Source organism: Heteronotia binoei, chromosome 1, assembly GCF_032191835.1.
Source record: "Heteronotia binoei isolate CCM8104 ecotype False Entrance Well chromosome 1, APGP_CSIRO_Hbin_v1, whole genome shotgun sequence".
Lineage (NCBI taxonomy): Eukaryota > Metazoa > Chordata > Lepidosauria > Squamata > Gekkonidae > Heteronotia > Heteronotia binoei.
In genome coordinates, this window is record NC_083223.1 from 18,491,781 (window position 1) to 18,511,927 (window position 20,147).

Here is a 20,147-nt window from a genome sequence, read left to right on the forward strand (position 1 = left end):
CCCATGTCCCAGTAGAGTTTTGTTGAAGACAGGCAGTTTGCACTTTGAAGCAATTGACCATACCAGATAGTAACGATTGTAAGCATATTTGATACAAGTGTTTGTTAGCACCAGCATGTAAATTTCATGAGACCATCTGTAAGCTCGTAGAAGCTATAGCGAAACGACGGATCAAGCACGGCCACGTCGCATTCATTTCATCGTGCCTTGCTGTACGGAGTAAGAACTTCTGGAAGCCTTGTGCTCCGTGGATGACTCTACCATGGGAACTATTGCCTGCACCTCTTCTAAAGTTCGGACATTTATTTGCATTCAAGTGACTTTGGCTGTGGGTTTGTGGTTCCCTTATGTATTGATTCTTATATTTATATTGGAACAAACAGTTTTGATACCTTTATAATTCTTTTGCATTATTTTTTGTGGAGGCTGGTTTTCGTGGAGGGTTCCTTTACCCTTTTTCTCTTGCTCACCTGGAGACTGGCAACAGTGGTTCCCCAGGGAGAAATGGCATTGTGCCTGTCTGAGACCCCACCCCTTTTCAAACCCCCACCCTCTCCAGGCTGCACCCCTTAAATCTCCAGGAATTTCCTAACCTGGAGTTGGCAACCCTATCTCTTTCCCTGTGTCTGCCCCTCTGACTTCAGCTTTCCATCGCCTCCCCCCCCTCCCTGCAGCCTTTACATAGGCTGTCGTTCTCCACAGTGGGGTGGGAGGACCATAGCAGCTTACATCATTCTCCTCTCACAACACTGTGAAGTGTATTAGGCTGGAAGTCTGTGAGTGATCCAAAATTACCCAGTCAGCTTCCACAGCAAGAACTTGTGTCTGGCAGACCTCGCTCTGAAACCCTAACTCCTAGGCTCTCAACTCCACCACAGAATCTCCAGTAATTTCCCAGTCCTAAACTGGCCCAAAGAGTTCTGCCTCAGAGCCTATAGTGATACCTTTCAGACTAACAGTCTCTCTCTGACGACACTGTTGGTTTTAAGCACGGGACTTCAATCTCTCTCCTCTGTATCTGGTCTGTTGGCACAGGTCGCCATGTTTTCCCCCTTTCCAGAGGAGGAGGAGAGGAATCCTCAGTCAAGGGAAGCCTTTTCTCCGGCTGTTTCCCTCCTCCTCCTTCCCTCAACCAATCGAAGGAAGGTTTTCTTTCTCTCCTCTGTGAATCAGTGCAACAGAAGGCTCAGCCAATGGGAGAGTAGGGAAAGCCAGTCACTGCCAGAATTAAGGTTGTTTGCTTTTCACTGACAGAACCAGCTTTGCTGAGTAGCAACAGTCACTCGGGCGGGAGACAGCAGCAGACTCAACCAATGGCACACAAGTACTCTTGATTGACAGTTTAATGGGCCAAAGGTTGATGAAGTGCAATCCCACCCAATCAGGGTGCTTGGATTTGCCATCATGAAACCAGTTTATGTCTATAGGATATACTAGGGGTGGCCAACAGTAGTTCTTGAGATGTTTTTTGCCTACAACTCCCATCAGCCCCAGCCAGCATGGCCAATGGCTGGGGCTGATGGAAGTTGTAGGCAAAAACATCTGGAGAGCTACCGTTGACCACCCCTGGGATATACCAATAGGAATATAAGAACAATATTAGACGTAAATTAAGGCTCAACATCCTTCACAATGGAGTAATAAGAATCCCACACATTTTAAGTGCTCATCCTACACCAAATTATATATCAGCTCAGTCATACTGAGTAATAATAACAAAACTTGAATTCAAAACAAGGACTCACTTGACAATGTGCTGATTATGAATATTTAGCTTTCTTATCAAGATTTTATTTAAAGTCAGCAAGGTTCCCTTCCCATAACAGGAGTTGTGCAGCTTCCAAGGGGGAGGTCATACTGAACTACTAATCAATAAGATGGAGACATCAATCAAAATAACTCTTTTTTGGCAGCTTATCTGCTATTGGAACATTAGATAACAGGAAGGTGCTGTGCTGCTTTTTGCTTTCTCACTGTCTTTAAACAGAATGGCAACATTTCTAAAAGTTTTTAACTACTGCATTAGATGGGAATGCCAGGTTCACTATTTTATTCATTTGGAATGATATTCTGGCCAAATCCTGTTGGAACAAGGTGTGAATCATGATATTATCCAAGAAGGCCTCCATATTGTATGAAAGAAGGATCAGAAACATCCTGAAAAAAAGCACTTCAGGAGAATATTGAATTAACTGGACCCATAATTAGTGAACCCATAATTAGTAGGAAAACGCATAAACTACTGCTGTAGCTTCCGACAGCTGGGCATCCATAACCTCTACTAGTCAAAGGCAACTTCGAGAAGTTATGAGTTACAGCAAAGTCTTCTCCCCTTCGAAATGCTATTTCTTCATCTAGTGGTTGGAAATCATACTCCAAGCCTATACCTTGCTAGATATATTACTGCACTAATTTGGGGTTTGATGAAAAATTGGACAAGGGGGCGGCAGTGTACCCAAAAAAACTCACATTAAATATTTTCTCTTTTGGAGTTAAATGTTTTTTAAAGGCAGGTGGACATGCTGTAGACTAACACAGCAATTAAGAGCCCGTTTGGCATAGTGGTTAAGTGAGCAGACTCTCATCTGGACGAACCAGGTATGATTTCCCATTCCTCCACATGCACCTGCTGATGTGACTTTGGGTTAGTCACAAATTCTCTCAAATCTGTTCTGCTTAAGAGCAGTTCTGGGAGAGCTCTCTCAGCCTCACCTATCACAGGGTGTCTGTTGTGGGGAGGAGAAGGGAAAGGAAACTGTAAACTGCTCTGAGACTCCTTCGGGTAGTGAACAGCAGGATATAAATCCAAGATGCATTTCTATACTCATATGGATACCAAATCTTCAAGAGGGGAACATGCAGGCCTTTCATTGCTTCTCAACAGTTGAAAGCCTTCTTTTGTCCTTTTGACCTAACATGGTTGATCTTCTCACCTCTGCCTCAAATCTCTGTAACGCATTTAACCACAGGCTGCGTAAAAATTAGGTTATTGCCCTACCTTGCAGGAGGGAGAAAAAAGATCAGAAAGCAGTGGGGCAGAGATTGCACCAAGGTCTCAGAGGAAAACTAAGAACTTAGTTCTCTCTAACCAGAAAGTAAAAGACAGCAGAGGGTGCACCAGCTTGCAGTTTTCTCTCAATTACTGAGTATACTTCCAATTTTGCTTGCTCAAACCTAGGACATTTATAATTTTTTCCATAAATATGTCAAATATTGCAATGGTATATGTTAAGAAAATTATAAATAATGCATTTATGTTGTTAGAGCAGTAAAATTAAAGCTTGATAGGACGGTAAATATTGCATATTTTTTTCAATTTTCCTCAACATTTCTATTTCAGGGTGGGGGGAAAACAAAAGAAGTGTCTCCCAAGGAGTCAAACTTCTGGAAATTTTAGATCTCTAACCATGAGTTAATACACGTGAGTCACTCTTGTGGCAACATAATGCATTGAACTCTGGCAATTAAGCCTTTGGTCTTTGATAGTCCTGTGTAAAATGGGAAGTAATCCAAATCAGACAAATACTACAAAAATGAAAGAAGTCTAAAGGACATTAAGTGTTTTTCCCAAGTAAAATGCTAGAGAAATAAATTAGACAGAACTTAAAACTAGTCCATAACCAGAGAGATTAAAATAGATATGTAAGGTTATAATAAAGTTTTTAACCACACATTTTTCTTCTGTTCCTTTATATTTCAATGCCAGTCATGTTACCAGCAAGTCTTGACATTTTGCATTATTTTCAGTCATAGAGAGCATTCAGTAATCATGAACTATTTAAAATTATTTTAGGCTCAGAGTGGATACAATTTTTAAAAATTAAGAATATGGCATTTAAGCTTTACATAAATATATTTTGAATTCTGCTATGAGAAGTTTCTCTTTCAAAAACAATCTGGTTTAAATTAAATTTGATGCAAACATAGTAAACAAAACAGGACAAATTAAAGACAACACTTATGAAAGTCTGCTTTTCTTTGTAAATACAGAAATGAGAGAAGGACTTCTTCAGTGATCAGACACAGCACAGCAGTTCATAGGCTTATATAATAGTTTAATGTAGGGGGCAGGGAACAGCAAGTCTCCCCAGGTGTCAACCACGGATCCATCTGGACGACCTTTTACTCCACCAACTACATGACCTGCAGTCATCACAGTAGTCTCACTGCCAGTGTTTACGATTCTGCCTGTTCTACCAGTCAAAGAACATGAACGTTTATCCTTTATCTCAATGAGAACACCCAGTGACTATTGTCAGTCCTTGCTTCTGATTGAGATTATTTACTTGTGGGGGGGGGGGAGACTCATGTGACCAAAGACAAGGAGCCCGCAAAGGGGCAGCAGTTTTCCAGTACTGCTTTCAAGCATCACCTGTCTACAAGAACTTGTCATGGATGCAAGGTCATTGAGTGTTCAGTTGTCTAAAAACAAGCAACACAGGTAACTTTAATAAATAGTAAAAGCATTAAATATCTAAGAAACTAACAGTATTATCTCTGAGGGTCTACAAAAGGCCCTATTCAGTGTTCTATGGTGACAGCAACCAAACTGCATGCACTTATTTAAAAAGTATCAAATCCAAATATTAAATGGGAAATGTTGGTTTTAAACTAGCCTTTCTTTTCACTGATTTTAAATAAATCCACCATGGATGCTCATAAAAATCTGTGGACGCTAATCAGTTTATCAGCTTGTTACATGTCTGCAGCTGCACTCGCTGATACTGAGTACCATCTCCTTTTTCAGGGTCTTCCCAAGTCTTGATCCTCATGCATCAGCCTTCCACACTCAAACAGAGAAAGTAAGAGTCTAGAAACTGTCTAGTGGGGAATCCACAGAGAGAGCAGGGGATTGGTGGAAATCAGCATGTTATATTTGAATATTACCACTTTGTTTTTACAAAAATAGCACTGCTATAGATAAAACTTTTAACACAACTTCTCTTCCTGTTCCCCTAATAACAAGCTGCCTTCTTTCCTAAACACTTCAATACTTACACTTGGCAATACTCAGTAATCTGATAAACTGCTGTTTTTATAAAACTGAATTTGCAAAATGAAACATGTTGCCTTCTTTTCTTTCATTAGCAAGTGCAGGAATCTTTACAAAAATATAGACATTTGTTTGTGATTCTTGCCTTCCAATTAAGGTCTGTGGCTATATTTGTACTTTTCTATAGCAAATAAAGCTACAAATGTCCCCTCAATGTCCTCAGTCTAACAAGATTACAGCCTTTTGAAAATACTGCCACGCAAAATTATGTATCAGCAAAATAACAGTTTTTAGAAAGCCAAGCAACCAACACTGTACTCTTCACTCAAAGCAAGAGACCCTCCCCTCAGCTTTCTCCCCGCGTTTCTAGAAAATGACATTTAAAGCAACTGAAGACTTTAAATCAGAATCCACCAGATACATTAAGAAAATCCACATGTATCCATTTTAATCCTGTTTTAAACAAAGTTATAGAAATTTTAACACTGAATACTTTAAACTCATTTTGATCTCTTCGCATCTGAAGCAGTACGCTAATCTGACCAATTCAGCCTTTTATAATCCACATACCATATCAGCAGCCTACTTGCAGTCTAAATAAAAGAAGATTTTAGACACCAAACTTTAAGGCAGAAATTAAATGCTGAAACAGGGTGGGGGTGGGCAGGGGTTTACAGTTAATGCAGTTTTGAAGTTTTTCATTAGAAGACAATTTACCTGGAAACAAAAAGCTGAACTAAAAGTTTATGATTTAGGCCTTATGGTAACTTATGATTTAATGCATATGTATTAACTGGCAGTATAAAAAGAGTCTGAACTACTGGCAGAGTGTAGAAAGGACAGAAACGCTCCCATCACCATATCCCCAGCAACATACTCTTCCAGTGTTTTGCTAGGCCTTAAAAGAGGATGGGACATTCAGAGGAGGAAAACAGAGACGTAGGCCTCTTTGCTACCATTGGAACGCAGACTGTGGTTCTTTGAAAGTTCCTAAACTAACTTTAATTTAAAGACGTACCAAGGGAATTAAATAGCGAAATAGGCATATAACCACCGGAGCTCATCTAAAAGGATACAACCAGGTTAGAACAGTGAGCTGAAGACAGCCTTTTTTCCCCCCCTGCAGGGGTAGACTAGCCATTGAACTTACAGGGAATATTCTTGGTGGGCTGCTTCTCTGGAGGACTGCTGGCAACGTGGAGCAAACAGAGCCAGGCCGTGATAGCTCTGTTTAACATTGCAAAGGCTGCTCAGGCTATCTTACCCCAGGGCTGTTTTAACTTTTCCCAGCCCATCCCTAATTCCCTGCAGCATACACCCTGGTGCCTAACTATATTGTATCTTGCCAACAGGCTCTACTTGTAAGCCTGTCTGATAGAAAGTGGGGTGCAATAAAGAATCAGTATATAAAGGAAGGTCAGCAAACCAGCGGTGAATGGGGGGGAAAAAGACAGGAGAGGGTGGGGGAGCAAGCCACAGAAGCCCAGGCAGCCCCTCTCACCCCAGAAGCTGCATCCAGATTTTTCCCTCCTGGCCTTTGAAACACTCTGCAGGAAAGGAGACAGAGGCCTGTAGACTAAAGCTGGACTTCAGAGGCTGAGCAGGAGCAGTGGCTACGTTTTTTTTTTTAAATTTCCAAGTTCATTCACAAGTTCATAACAAGAGATGCCCCACAGGGAAACAGAGTTCTTGTTGACTACCGATGCTGATTTTTCTGCCCCCAAGCATTTCCCATCTGCACTAATTCATAGGGCCATCCATAAGTCAGAATCCACTTGATGGCATTTCACACACACACACACAAATCAAGCAGATGACAATATGCACTGTACCTCTGCATTCTTTACATGCGTCCTTTACAACACCCCTCCCGGCTTCTGACTAGGATATAAAGGCTCAGAGATCTCCAGCATGGAGATCTAAGAAAGGGAGCTTTGACTCTCCAGAGCAGAAAATCGTACTGGTCTCTAACAATCTCCCCTCTAAGCTGCAGAGCCTTGGGAGCAAAAATTCTACTTTGTGAGCTACTGATATTAAAGCTGTGAGCTACTGCACACATTAGTGTGCTCTGTCTGGGTCATCCTTCCTGAGCTAAGACAAAAATCTGTGAGCCGGAGGCTAAAAATCTGTGAGTTATCTCATGCTAACTCAGCTTAGAGGGAACACTGGTCTTTAACGTACTACTGGACTCAAACCTAACTATATGTTTAATTCCCCCCCCCCAAAAAAAAAACAGCCCATGAATGAGGAAAATTACCTGCTGCGCTAGCTTTCTACTTGCAGGGACATTTTTTTTAAAAAATTGCTTAAGGAACCTTTCATTAACAGCCTTAGCCTGAAGCAGAGGATCCCACCACCACCAATCAGGACACACCACCAGGGCCAGTTTGGTGTAGCGGTTAAGTGCATGGACTCTTATCTGGGAGAACCGGGTTTGATTCCCCACTCCTCCACTTACAGCTGCTGGAATGGCCTTGGGTCAGCCATAGCTCTTGAAGAATTGTCCTTGAAAGGGCCCTCTCAACCCCACCCACCTCACAGGGTGTCTGTTGCGGGGGGGGGGGGAGATATAAGAGATTGTAAGTCGCTCTGAGACTCTGATTCAGAGAGAAGGGCAGGGTATAAATCTACAGTCTTCTTTTTCTTCCTCTGCCATGTGTGGGTCCCACCTGAAAACGGTCTCTAAGGCACTCCTGAACTCGAATCTAACTATCTGTTTAATCGCTCCCCCCCCCCAAAAAATAGCCCATGAATGAGGAAGATTACCTGCTGCGCTAGCTTTCTACTTGCAGGGACATGTTTTATTAAAAACTGCTTAAGCCTTCATAAACTGCTTTAGCCAGGAGGATCCCACCATCCCCACATCAGGGCTCTACCACCACCCCTTTCCTCCTCTTGAGTGGGTTGCGCCTCTGCCTGCGTGAGGAGAGTGAGGGGCAGAGACGGAGCCCTTCTGCCCACCTGCACCTCCAGAGCAGATAACTTTAAAACCTTCCTGGTGTCTAAGGTACTAAGGCTCGAATCTAACTATCTGTTTAATGCCCCCCCCCCAAAAAAAATCCCATGAATGAGTAAAATCTCTACCTGCTGCACTAGCTTTCTACTTGCAGGGAGAATTTTTTTTTTAATTATTGCTTAGGGAAGCCTTCACAAACGGCTTTAGCTTGAAGTGGAGGATACCACCACCACCCCTTTCCTCCTCTGCCCTATGTGGGTCCCGCCTCTGCCTGCATGAGGAGAGTGAGGGGCAGAGATGGAGCCCCTCTGCCCGCCTGCACCTGTGGCTGCTGCTGGGATATAAAGGCTCCGAGATCTCCATTCTTAAGTAGTGTCTGAGAAAGAGAGTTTTGACTCTCCAGAGCAGATACCTTTAAAATCTTCTTGGTCTCTAAGGTACTACTGGGCTCGAATCTAACTATCTGTTTAATGCCCCCCCCTTCAAAAAAAATCCCATGAATGAGTAAAATCTCTACCTGCTGCACTAGCTTTCTACTTGCAGGGAGAATTTTTTTTTTAATTATTGCTTAGGGAAGCCTTCACAAACGGCTTTAGCTTGAAGTGGAGGATACCACCACCACCACCACCACCACTACCAATCAAGACTGTAACGCCACCAACCCTTTCCTCCTCTGCCCTATGTGGGTCCCGCCTCCGCCTGCGTGAGGAGAGTGAGGGGCAGAGATGGAGCCCCTCTGCCCGCCTGCACCTGTGGCTGCTGCTGGGATATAAAGGCTCCGAGATCTCCATTCTTAAGTAGTGTCTGAGAAAGAGAGTTTTGACTCTCCAGAGCAGATACCTTTAAAATCTTCTTGGTCTCTAAGGTACTACTGGGCTCGAACCTAACTATGTGTTTAATGCCGCCCCCCCCCCAAAAAAAATCCCATGAATGAGTAAAATCTCTACCTGCTGCACTAGCTTTCTACTTGCAGGGAGAATTTTTTTTTTAATTATTGCTTAGGGAAGCCTTCACAAACGGCTTTAGCTTGAAGTGGAGGATACCACCACCACCCCTTTCCTCCTCTGCCCTATGTGGGTCCCGCCTCTGCCTGCATTAGGAGAGTGAGGGGCAGAGATGGAGCCCCTCTGCCCGCCTGCACCTGTGGCTGCTGCTGGGATATAAAGGCTCCGAGATCTCCATTCTTAAGTAGTGTCTGAGAAAGAGAGTTTTGACTCTCCAGAGCAGATACCTTTAAAATCTTCTTGGTCTCTAAGGTACTACTGGGCTCGAATCTAACTATCTGTTTAATGCCCCCCCCCCCCCAAATCCCATGAATGAGTAAAATCTCTACCTGCTGCACTAGCTTTCTACTTGCAGGGAGAATTTTTTTTTTAATTATTGCTTAGGGAAGCCTTCACAAACGGCTTTAGCTTGAAGTGGAGGATACCACCACCACCCCTTTCCTCCTCTGCCCTATGTGGGTCCCGCCTCTGCCTGCATTAGGAGAGTGAGGGGCAGAGATGGAGCCCCTCTGCCCGCCTGCACCTGTGGCTGCTGCTGGGATATAAAGGCTCCGAGATCTCCATTCTTAAGTAGTGTCTGAGAAAGAGAGTTTTGACTCTCCAGAGCAGATACCTTTAAAATCTTCTTGGTCTCTAAGGTACTACTGGGCTCGAATCTAACTATCTGTTTAATGCCCCCCCCCCCCAAATCCCATGAATGAGTAAAATCTCTACCTGCTGCACTAGCTTTCTACTTGCAGGGAGATTTTTTTTTTTTAATTATTGTTTAGGGAAGCCTTCACAAACCTGAAGTGGAGAATACCACCACCACCACCAATCAAGACTCTACCGCCACCACCCCCTTTCCTCCTCTGCCCTGTGTGGGTCCCGCCTCCGCCTGCGTGAGGAGAGTGAGGGGCAGAGATGGAGCCCCTCTGCCCGCCTGCACCTGTGGCTGCTGCTGGGATATAAAGGCTCCGAGATCTCCATTCTTAAGTAGTGTCTGAGAAAGAGAGTTTTGACTCTCCAGAGCAGATACCTTTAAAATCTTCTTGGTCTCTAAGGTACTACTGGGCTCGAATCTAACTATCTGTTTAATGCCCCCCCCCTTCAAAAAAAATCCCATGAATGAGTAAAATCTCTACCTGCTGCACTAGCTTTCTACTTGCAGGGAGAATTTTTTTTTTAATTATTGCTTAGGGAAGCCTTCACAAACGGCTTTAGCTTGAAGTGGAGGATACCACCACCACCCCTTTCCTCCTCTGCCCTATGTGGGTCCCGCCTCTGCCTGCATTAGGAGAGTGAGGGGCAGAAATGGAGCCCCTCTGCCCGCCTGCACCTGTGGCTGCTGCTGGGCTATAAAGGCTCCGAGATCTCCATTCTTAAGTAGTGTCTGAGAAAGAGAGTTTTGACTCTCCAGAGCAGATACCTTTAAAACCTTCCTGGTCTCTAAGGTACTACTGGGCTCGAATCTAACTATGTGTTTAATGCCGCCCCCCCCCCCCAAAAAAAAATCCCATGAATGAGTAAAATCTCTACCTGCTGCACTAGCTTTCTACTTGCAGGGAGAATTTTTTTTTCAATTATTGTTTAGGGAAGCCTTCACAAACCTGAAGTGGAGAATACCACCACCACCACCACCACCAATCAAGACTCTACCGCCGCCACCCCTTTCCTCCTCTGCCCTGTGTGGGTCCCGCCTCTGCCTGCGTGAGGGGCGGAGAAGGAGCCCCTCTGCACCTGTCGCTGCTGCAGCCCGGCATCCTCTGAGGGACGCGGCGGCTGCGGGGAGGGACGGCCGGCCGGGAGAAGATGCCTGGCGGAGGAGTCAGTCGCTCCCTCCCCCGGGGAAGGCAAAGGAGACCGGCCAGCGGGAGGCGGCTCGCCTCGCCTCTCCTACCTCGCGCAACAGCAGCCAAGCCGCACTCGGCGTCTCTCCGCGATGCCTCCACCGGCTGCCGCCAGGCTCCCTCAGGCCTCCAATGCCGCCGCGCCGGCCAGCCAGCCCAACCAGGCAACAACCGACGCTTGTCGCTCCGTCTCCCCTCACAGGGCTGGCGGGCGCGAGCGCCGGCGAAAGCAGCCAACAGCGTGTGCTCGAGCGGCGGCCGTTCTCTCGGCCGGCTCCCATTGGCTAGGCGGCGCGAGGGGGGAAAGGGGGAGGAGCCGGCGAGGCCGAGCACGCGCGAGGGAGGGAGGGAGGGAGGGGGGAAGCGAGCCAGCGAGCGAGCTGGAGGGAGGGTGGGGTCGACGCTGGCTCCGCCCCCTCCTGGTCCCGTGAGTTCTCGCGAGGACGGCGTCGTCGGCTGAGGAGAAATAAGCCGAGCCGTGACAGGCTTGGTCCGCCTTGCCCTGGGCGGGCTCGGAAGGCGCCGGCTTTGGTGGTGTGTTGGCAGGCCCGGGCTTGGTGAAGGCCCCACTCCTCCTCCTCCCTGTTCCTGAGGCGGCGGGAGAGCGGGCTGGGCCTGGTGTTGAAAGAGCTCGCTGCAGGTAGAAAGCGGGCCCGTCATGGAAGGGAATAGGCCGCGCCGGTCCTAGGCCCTCCCGCCCTCCCCTAGCCGAGCTGCTAAACCAGGGGTGGCCAAACTGTGGCTCTTTCACACATATTGTGTGGCTCTTGAAGCCCCCACTGCCTGTTGGCCAGCAGGGAGAAGGCATTTAAAATAACTTCTCCAAGCCAGCTGGTGGCTTGGAGAATGCATTTAAAGTTAAACTTGCTTTCTTTCCACCTCTCCCTCCTTCCTCCCATCTATTTCCCTTCCTTCCTTCCAGCATCCGACGTTCATGTCTTGCGGCTCTCAAACATCTGACATTTACGGTATTCTATGAGGCTCTTATGCGAAGTAAGTTTGGCCACTCCTGTGCTAAATCCCCTGTTGTGCCTGATGAAAGGAACTAACTCTCAGAGATTTGTACAAGGGGTCGCCAAACTTGCTTAATGTATGAGCCACATAGAATAAACGTCAGATGTTTGAGAACGGGAGGGAAGGAAGGTAGATAGAGGGAGAAATAGAAAGAAAGCAACTTTTAAACTTTAAATGCATTCTCCAAGCCACAGCTTGGAGTTAATCTAGTTGAGAATGGTTATTCTAGTTGAGAATGGATGTAGGAAAGATCTGTGAATAGCAGTAAATTAGCAGTCAGTACTTCCTGCTAACCCATCTCCTATAACACGGGTGGCAAAACTTGCTTAATGTAAGAGCCACACAGAATAAACGTTAAGATGTTTGAGAGCCACAAGACAGGCAGGCAGGAGATGGAAAGAAAGCAACTTTAACTTTAAATGCATTCTCCAAGCTGGCAGCTGGCTTGGGGAAGTGATTTGAAGAGACAAATGCTTTCGCCAAACCAACCGATGGGGCAGTGAAGGCTTCAAGAGCTGCACAATATGTGTGAAAGAGCCATATGTGGTTCCCAAGCCATTGTTTGACCACCCCTGATTTATTCCATGAAACTCTTGTTAGTCTCTTAATATACTGCTAGATTCAAATCTAATAGTTCTAGTGCAGATTGATTCAGGTGGGGTAGCCGTGTTGGTCTGAGGCAGTAAAACAAAGTTACAGGCACCAATGGCACCTTTAAGACCAGCAAAGTTTTATTTGAAGTATGAGCTTCTGTGTGCATGCACACTTTCTTTGTCAGATACAGGTGAAACAGAATTTCTTCAACCTTTACTTATAGGGCACAGGTTGGCCAAACTGTGACTCAGGAGCCACGTGTGGCTCTTTCACTCCTATTGTGTGGCTCTCAAAGCTTCTACTGCCACATCAGCCAGCTTGGCGAAGGCATTTCTCTTTAAATCACTTCGCCAAACCAGCTGGCAGTTTGGAGAATGTATTTAAAGTTAAAGTTGCTTTCTTTCCACCCCTCCCTTCCTGTCCTGTGGCTCTCAAACATCTGATGTTCGTGTCTTGCGGCTCTCAAACATCTAACATTTATTCTGTGTGACTCTTACCTTAAGCAAGTTTTGCCACCCCTGTTATAGAGGATGGGATAGCTGTCAGGATGTATTGACTGCTAATTTACTGCTATGCACAAATCTTTCCTACATCCATTCTCAACTAGAATTCCTACCTCCATTCTTACGCATCTTGACTCTAAATTAGGGGTGTCAGACGTGCGGCCAATGAGGCCCGTGAGCAACTTTTGGCTGTCATCTGCTTCCTTCTCCCTCTTTCTTGCTTCCTTATGTGTCACAGCTTGCTTTTAATTTTTTTAAAAAATCTTTAATAGTGTTTTTCTGTGTCCTGTATAAAATTAATTTCTCCATCACCTGGCATTACATTTTATGACACGTATGGCCTGGCCTGGTGAGATCTCATTTATATCAGATCCGGCCCTCATAATGGCAAAGGGCACAGGGGATAGTGAATGAATGAATTTATTTATAATAGTCATAGACTAGCAAACAATTCATAAAAGTCCAATTCATAACCAATAGAAGGCAATATAATTATACAATAATAATATATGATACCATCTAAAATATACTGAAAATATGAATACAAAATTTAATGATCTAAAATTAGTGTTAAAACCAAGGATAAACTGAAAACCCTGTCTAGATCTCTGTTCCTTCCCTAATTCAATATGTCATCCAGCCAAATTTAGCAACCCTCATACTCAAATTTTGATTATCGCCCGCAAACATAATTGAGGAGTGACACCTGTCAAGAAACTGTAATGTATTTGTTTGTAATTCATTGTCTTTGTTTGTAAATGCTACCAGGATTTGCACCAATGTATAGCTGAGATAGTAGGCAATTACCTAATTAAATCTAGAGGTAATCTGTCACACCTGTGGAGTCAGACCAAAGTGACTAGATCCTTTGACAGTTCAACATCATAATCCAGGGCTAGATGACAGCTCTCTAATTAGATCACGTCAGTGATTGGGCAGCCAATTAACCCGCCAGAATGTACTCAGGCTAGGTGCCCACCGACACACCCCAAGAGCATCCCACATCCAGGATGATCACGATGTGATGACAACAACAAGGAAGACGGGGCATTAAGATGTCTGCCGGTGTTGTGGGCCTTACTATGAGAAGGTCAGTAAGTAAGCTAAGGTGACTAGCCATAAGTAGGCTGCACAGTCCAGTGTGGAGGAAGGTTGGCTAATTCCCTTAGGTTTGGTTTTGTGTTCCTCTGTGCATACTGAGTTATTTTAGTTGGTTTTTACATCCCTTTTTATGTTCCTTCCCCCCCCCCCCTGCTTTTCTGTAAATAAATTGTATATATTTTTCTGTAAGTTTTGTCTCTTTATTCTGTAGACCTGGGACTTGGTAATACACTTGACCACAAGAACCTACATACATATTGTTTTAAGTTTTCCAAAGTTATTTTATTTATTTTCTCCCTTCTAGCAGGCCTCAAAGGGCGTGGCATATACTCCCTGGGTCTGGATGTCTGTTTTCTATGTGTGTGACCTAAGGTCTCAGTTCTTTGCACACTTACCTGGTGTGTAACTAAAGCGAGATGCATGTAAGTAGGTGTGTGTAGCTGATACTTGTTTATTCCCGAGTAGAACACAGAATTTCATTAGGGCTTGTGTGGGTACAGTGCCACCACGTCACAGCTGACTTACGGCTATCCCATAGAGTTTCCAAGGCAAGAGATGAACAGAAGTGGTTTGTCATTGCCTCCTGCTGCATAGCAATGCTGGACTTCCTTAGTGGTCTCCCATCCAGATATTCACCAGGGCTGACCCTGCTTAGCCACCTAGATCTGACAAGATCAGGCTTGATGAGCCATCCAGGTCTGGGCCAGGAGGGCTTAAAAAGGTAAAAGGTAAGCACCAGTCATTTCCAACTCTGAGGTGACGTATCACAACGTTTTCACAGCAGACTTTTTTACAGTTTGAGAGCTAGTTTGGTGTAGTGATTAAGTGTGCGGACTCTTATCTGGGAGAACCAGGTTTGATTCCCCACTCCTCCACTTGCACCTGCTGGAATGGCCTTAGGTCAGCCGTAGCTCTCTCAGGAGTTGTCCTTGAAAGAGCAGCTGCTGTAAGAGCTCTCTCAACCCCACCCACTTCACAGGGTGTCTGTTGTGGGGGGAGAAGATATAGGAGATTGTAAGCCGCTCTGAGTCTCTGATTCAGAGAGAAGGGCAGGGTATAAATCTGCAGTCTTCTACGGAGTGGTTTGCCATTGCCTTGGCCCCAGTCAGGAGTAAATATTGGTAAGATTTGAATCTTGATTTTTCTCCTTCACATGCAGCCTTGACACTTTCCACCCCTGAATTGTTTCCAGAACATGTTTCAGTAAAATATCCTGTTATATCATCGATGTGGCACATGACCACTAATCGAAGAACCAAATGTTCTATAATCTTAACGATTATCACTTGGTGTGTTTCTAGTCCATTTGATTCAAACCGTCATTTTGTACACTGTTCAGAATATATTAAAAGTGCATGCTGTAATTACTTTCCAAAACTGTTTACATAAATAAATGTATTTTTCTGCTGGCAAGTGAGAAGGATACAAATGAGTTTTGTTTTGAACAAGGGGCATTGATGGAGCCATGGGGAGAGTTAAGGCCACACCTAAAATTTTGTTAGAACTGTTTGGGTTGGGTTTTTTGTTGTTGTTCTGGATTAGGCCTGTAATTAGTTTTATATTATTCCAATATCTGAAGGAGATTCTTCTGTAGCTAATATTTTTTATGTATTGACATGCCATTTTAAAAAAACCTGATAACGCTTCATTTTGTTTCCTAAGTGTTTTCTAATCTGCTTGCGAAGCGTTTTTGTTATTTTTCCCCCTATGGCTAGAAATATCCATTGTTTTTTGTAATACCAATTTTTGCTATAACCTTGTTTCGACCTGAATCAATTAAACCACAAGTGTATTCTTTTGTGGGGGGTTGTAATTGGAAGTGCTGGATGTTGCATCCATCAAAATGTGTTTATAAACAGGTTGCCACTTCAGATAGATTGAGTTGTAGTATGTTGTTAAACTTTAAATAAAAAGATTCCTGTATTTGGGGACTTAAAAGGCTCTTGAAACTACTGAAGAGCTGCAGACTACAATCCATCTGTGGTTCAAATGCACCAGTTTGTACCTCATTGAAAACACCATACAAATGCTCTTAATTGTGCAAGAAGGTCTACCTCAAGGGCCAGTGTTTTTCTTGCGTTTGAATCTGGTTCCCCAGTGTTTTTCCTTTCTTGGCTGGCTATTTTCTGATAGTGCACTTTCTGGTTTACGGATTTGAATCACAGTTGTATCTGAATTTGTTTCACAGTTATGATACAGCTTCTGAATTTGTTTCTGAATTTGTATCACAGTTGTATCTGAATTTGTATCACAGTGGTATCTTCCCTTTCATACCAGGAGCTCAGATTTTTTGCTAGAATATGAATGCAAGCAACATCTCCAATGTTTAAAATCAATGTATCAAACTGCATTTGATACTGTGGTGTGAAACTTCCCCCCCCCCTGTTGAAAATGAAAGTCTCACCACATGAATTATAAGCCCTTGTGCACGTGGGAAGTTGAAATGGGCGTGTTCTTCTGCCTTCTATGGTTATCTCAGGCATGTATTCATCATACCTATCTTCCAGAAAAACCCTAGTAGATAGGAAGAGTGGTATACTTTCCTTCTCTTGTGGATCTTGACCCTGGAACCATGGATAGAGTTTCTAGATTCTGTGTAGTCACTAGAATCTACCCTGCTTCAAGGCTGATTTATGAAATATATCTGCAGTTTTTTAATGTTTTTAATGTAATGGTTTTCTGTAAATATTCTTGCTGGTCTGTGACAGTCATACACAACTGACTGCCTACTTTTTCTGGACCAGTTCATTTTCTCTTAACGATAGCTTGACACAGAAATTGAGCAAGCAAATCTTTCCCAGTATCTCTACGCCAAGAAAAGTCTCATCTGCTTAAATTCTGTGCCTCATGCTGCTGTTAAAGGCAAGGGACGGGGGCCAGAAACAGAGCAGACTTTAGGATCAAAGTTTCCTGTCTTGGCAAAAACTGGAAGTGCTGATACCTACAGGAAAAGTTTGACAGTTATGTACGAGTTATTTTTAAAGCCTAAAAAGTGCAAGCCTTGGTTGTACATCTTTAAAATTGCAGTCTCTAACGTTTATATCAATGATAGATCCAATGATAAATGGTACAACAATCATGGTCAAACCTTGCAATGTAGTACAGATTCCCTTGCTGTAGACATCACCTTCTAGGATTGGATCCTCGCTAGAGTCCAGTAGCACCTTCGAGACCAACAAAATTTTATTCCGAATGTAAGCTTTCATGTGCATGCACACTTCATCAGACAGTGAAATGGGGTACAATGAGTAGTGCTACATCTAACTAGTGGGCAATGTTCCCTCTAAGCTGTGGAGTCTTGTGAGCAAAAATTCTACTTTGTGAGCTACTGGCATTCAAGTTGAGAGCTACTACATAAATTAGTTTGCTCTGGGGCCATTTTTCCTGAGCTGAGACAAAAATGTGTGAGCTGGAGGCTAAAAAATTGTGAGCTTGCTCACGCTAGCTCAGTTTAGAGGGAGCATTGCTAGTGGGCAGCGGTTAAGCATGCAGAGCTTACGTTCTTAATAACATTTTGTTGGTCTTAAAGGTGCTACTGGACTCCCAACTTTGTTCTGTTGCTTCAGATCAACACGGCTGCCCACCTGGATCTAGGGCTGGATCCTGTGATCCATCAGCAAGAGCCACTGATGGTCACCGATCTTTAACACTTCCGTTCCCTCAGCAAAAAGTTCATTCCAGAGGGAGGGGGAGCCATTTTGCCCCCTTCCCCCACATCACTACAGCCCATTGATCCACCTGGCTGTAACTCAATGTGGGTCCCACAACCCCAGGATGTAATTTTCTCTGAGATGAAAGGAACTGGTGGGGAAAAGGGAAAGAAGGGAAAATCTGTGCTCCTTACACCAATGGATAACTGGATCTAAGCCAGTAAGAAATGGCTTGCAGGCTACTTGGCACAACTTCGTTTAAAAACTGATTTTAAAAATATCTGGTTTTGCTTTGCTTTATGTTGTTGTTGTTGATGATGATGATGATAAAGAAACTGTGACCCAATTCTTGATGTTCCAGGATAAAAGCCAAAAAGAGACATTTGATGAATTTTTCACATTTATATAAATCTCACAATACTTTTAAAAGTTCTAATTTGTTACCGCTTGCTTTATGTTAATTTCATTGTTTCATGATAAGTTGATTTGGTTTAATTAAAAAATAATTTGAATAAGTACCAAACAGCTTGATGCTTCAGGTGTCTTTGTTATTCAGATAAAATTAATGCTTTATAAACATTGGAATGGTCAGTGAAGTTTGATTCTGGCTCAATATTTGAAGTTTGATTCTAGCTCAATATTTTCAGTAAGCTTTCATTTCAATTTAACATCAGTGGCACATTCTTTTTAAAAGACGAAATGAGTAAAGTATAGTTCAGATCAAATACCAGTGGAGTATTTCATATAGTCGCTTTTAGGATTAATGATATCCTGTTGAAGTTAAATGTGGATAATTCATCTTGGTGTTACATATCCTGATCAGTCATACTGGGTACACTCAGACAATGCCAAACTGTGGGAGCGAGCCCTCCCTACCCCCCATGCTTGGCTTCTCACACTTTGTCATCCTCTCACATGCAGCTTCTCACTTCTGCATTCATGACAAACCGTAATTTGTCATTTTGCCCGAATTAAACCATGGTTTGGAATCCCAGTTTGTAGCCCAGAAAACACAGTGTTTGCTTGAAACAGCAACACTTTGTTTTGTCCTGAATGTAAAATTGAAAAATTCTTGAGCTTCCAGAAGGATGGGGGTGGGGGGAGCATCTGAACCTGAGGGTTTTCATGGTTCCAACAAACTACATGATCATGGCCCAACCTAGATGCCATTCTCCATGCTTTTAACTGGAGATTCAGGGACCTTATACATGCAATGCCTGAGCTGTCCACTTGTCTCCTCCCCCAAATTATATGTATTTTAAAGATTATAATGCTTAGAAGGTGAGATGGGGCTACAAAGTCTTCAGAGATAATCAATGTGAATAGCATTATTAGAAACCACCACAGAGTAGGCCATGATATTTTCTCAAAGTGGCACCCATGAGACATAACAGAATTTTGGGAAATAAGGGTTTTCCCCATTGCAGCATCCTTTTGCCAAGGCAGCAGGGCAGATCAGTCATCAAAGTGTTTGCACATCTATTCCACAGGAGGGGAGCGATCTAATTTGATGAGAGGAAGGGTGAGAAACACATTGATAGCAGCAGCTGAATAAAACGTGGGCTGAGTTGTTTCTCCTCTGTTTGCAGGTATTTAAGCTGGGCATGCCCAGAAGCATGAGTTTTTGGTGTGAGCCAAAGGATTCTGCCCTTGCCTCACAGCCTAGGGGCCCTTTAGATCCGTCACCTGCCCAGGATTTGGAGTTTCCCTTGTTCTTTGGTTGGTTCTGTATTTCAGTTGTAAATTGTATTTCATATAAATTGTATTTTGTAAGTCGCTTTGGGACTCAATTGGGGAGAAAAGCAGAGTAAAAATACTCCATCTCAGAACTTTAGCATATAGCGCGCCACTTCTCTGAACATTCTTCATGCACCAGTAGGAGTCATCAGAGGTTGCCATGACTTCCAAGCATGGGCACATATTTGAAAACCATAGGGTTTTCAAAGCGAGAGAGTCAGAGGTGTGTTGCCATTGTCTGCCTCTTTTGGTGCGAGCCAAAGGATTCTGTCCTTTGTGACCCTGGTATTCCTTGGAGGTCTCCCATCCAGATGCTGACCAGGGCCAGCCCTCCTTAACTTCTGAGATCTGACAAGTTGGGTCTAGCCTGGGCTATGCAGGTCAGGGCTCCACAGCACTTAGGAGCTCCCAATCAGTTTCACCCAGGGCTTTTTTTTTTGTGGCAGGAACTCCTTTGCATATTAGGCCACACCCCATGATGTAGCCAATCTTCCAAGAGCTTACAGGGCTGTAAGCTCTTGGAGGATTGGCTATATAAGGAGGTGTGGCCTAATATGCAAAGGAAGTCCTGCTATCATCCCTGGTAGATAATTGATTGCTCATAATCTTACAAACAAAGAAACAGCTATACTTGTTTCAATTATAAGAGGAAAATCTCTTTTTCCTCTCTCTCTCTTCTAAATATGCAGTTGTGTTTGCGTTGTTTGCCCTCCTGGTAGGGTTATGATGGGACATAATTCCAGCTAAATAACTTCTTGTCAGTGTG

The 20,147-nt window shown here is 43.9% G+C and overlaps 1 protein-coding gene across 1 annotated transcript in view; it reads right to left on the bottom strand.

Moving 5' to 3' along the window:
• ADARB1 (adenosine deaminase RNA specific B1) overlaps positions 1-11,104 on the bottom strand; it is an 80,605-nt gene extending 69,501 nt beyond the window's left edge. Inside the window, exon 1 of the mRNA XM_060231479.1 lies at positions 10,833-11,104. The gene's annotated coding sequence lies outside the window, so the exon portion shown is untranslated. The remainder of the gene's footprint in view (positions 1-10,832) is intronic.
• Positions 11,105-20,147: the final 9,043 nt, after the last annotated feature.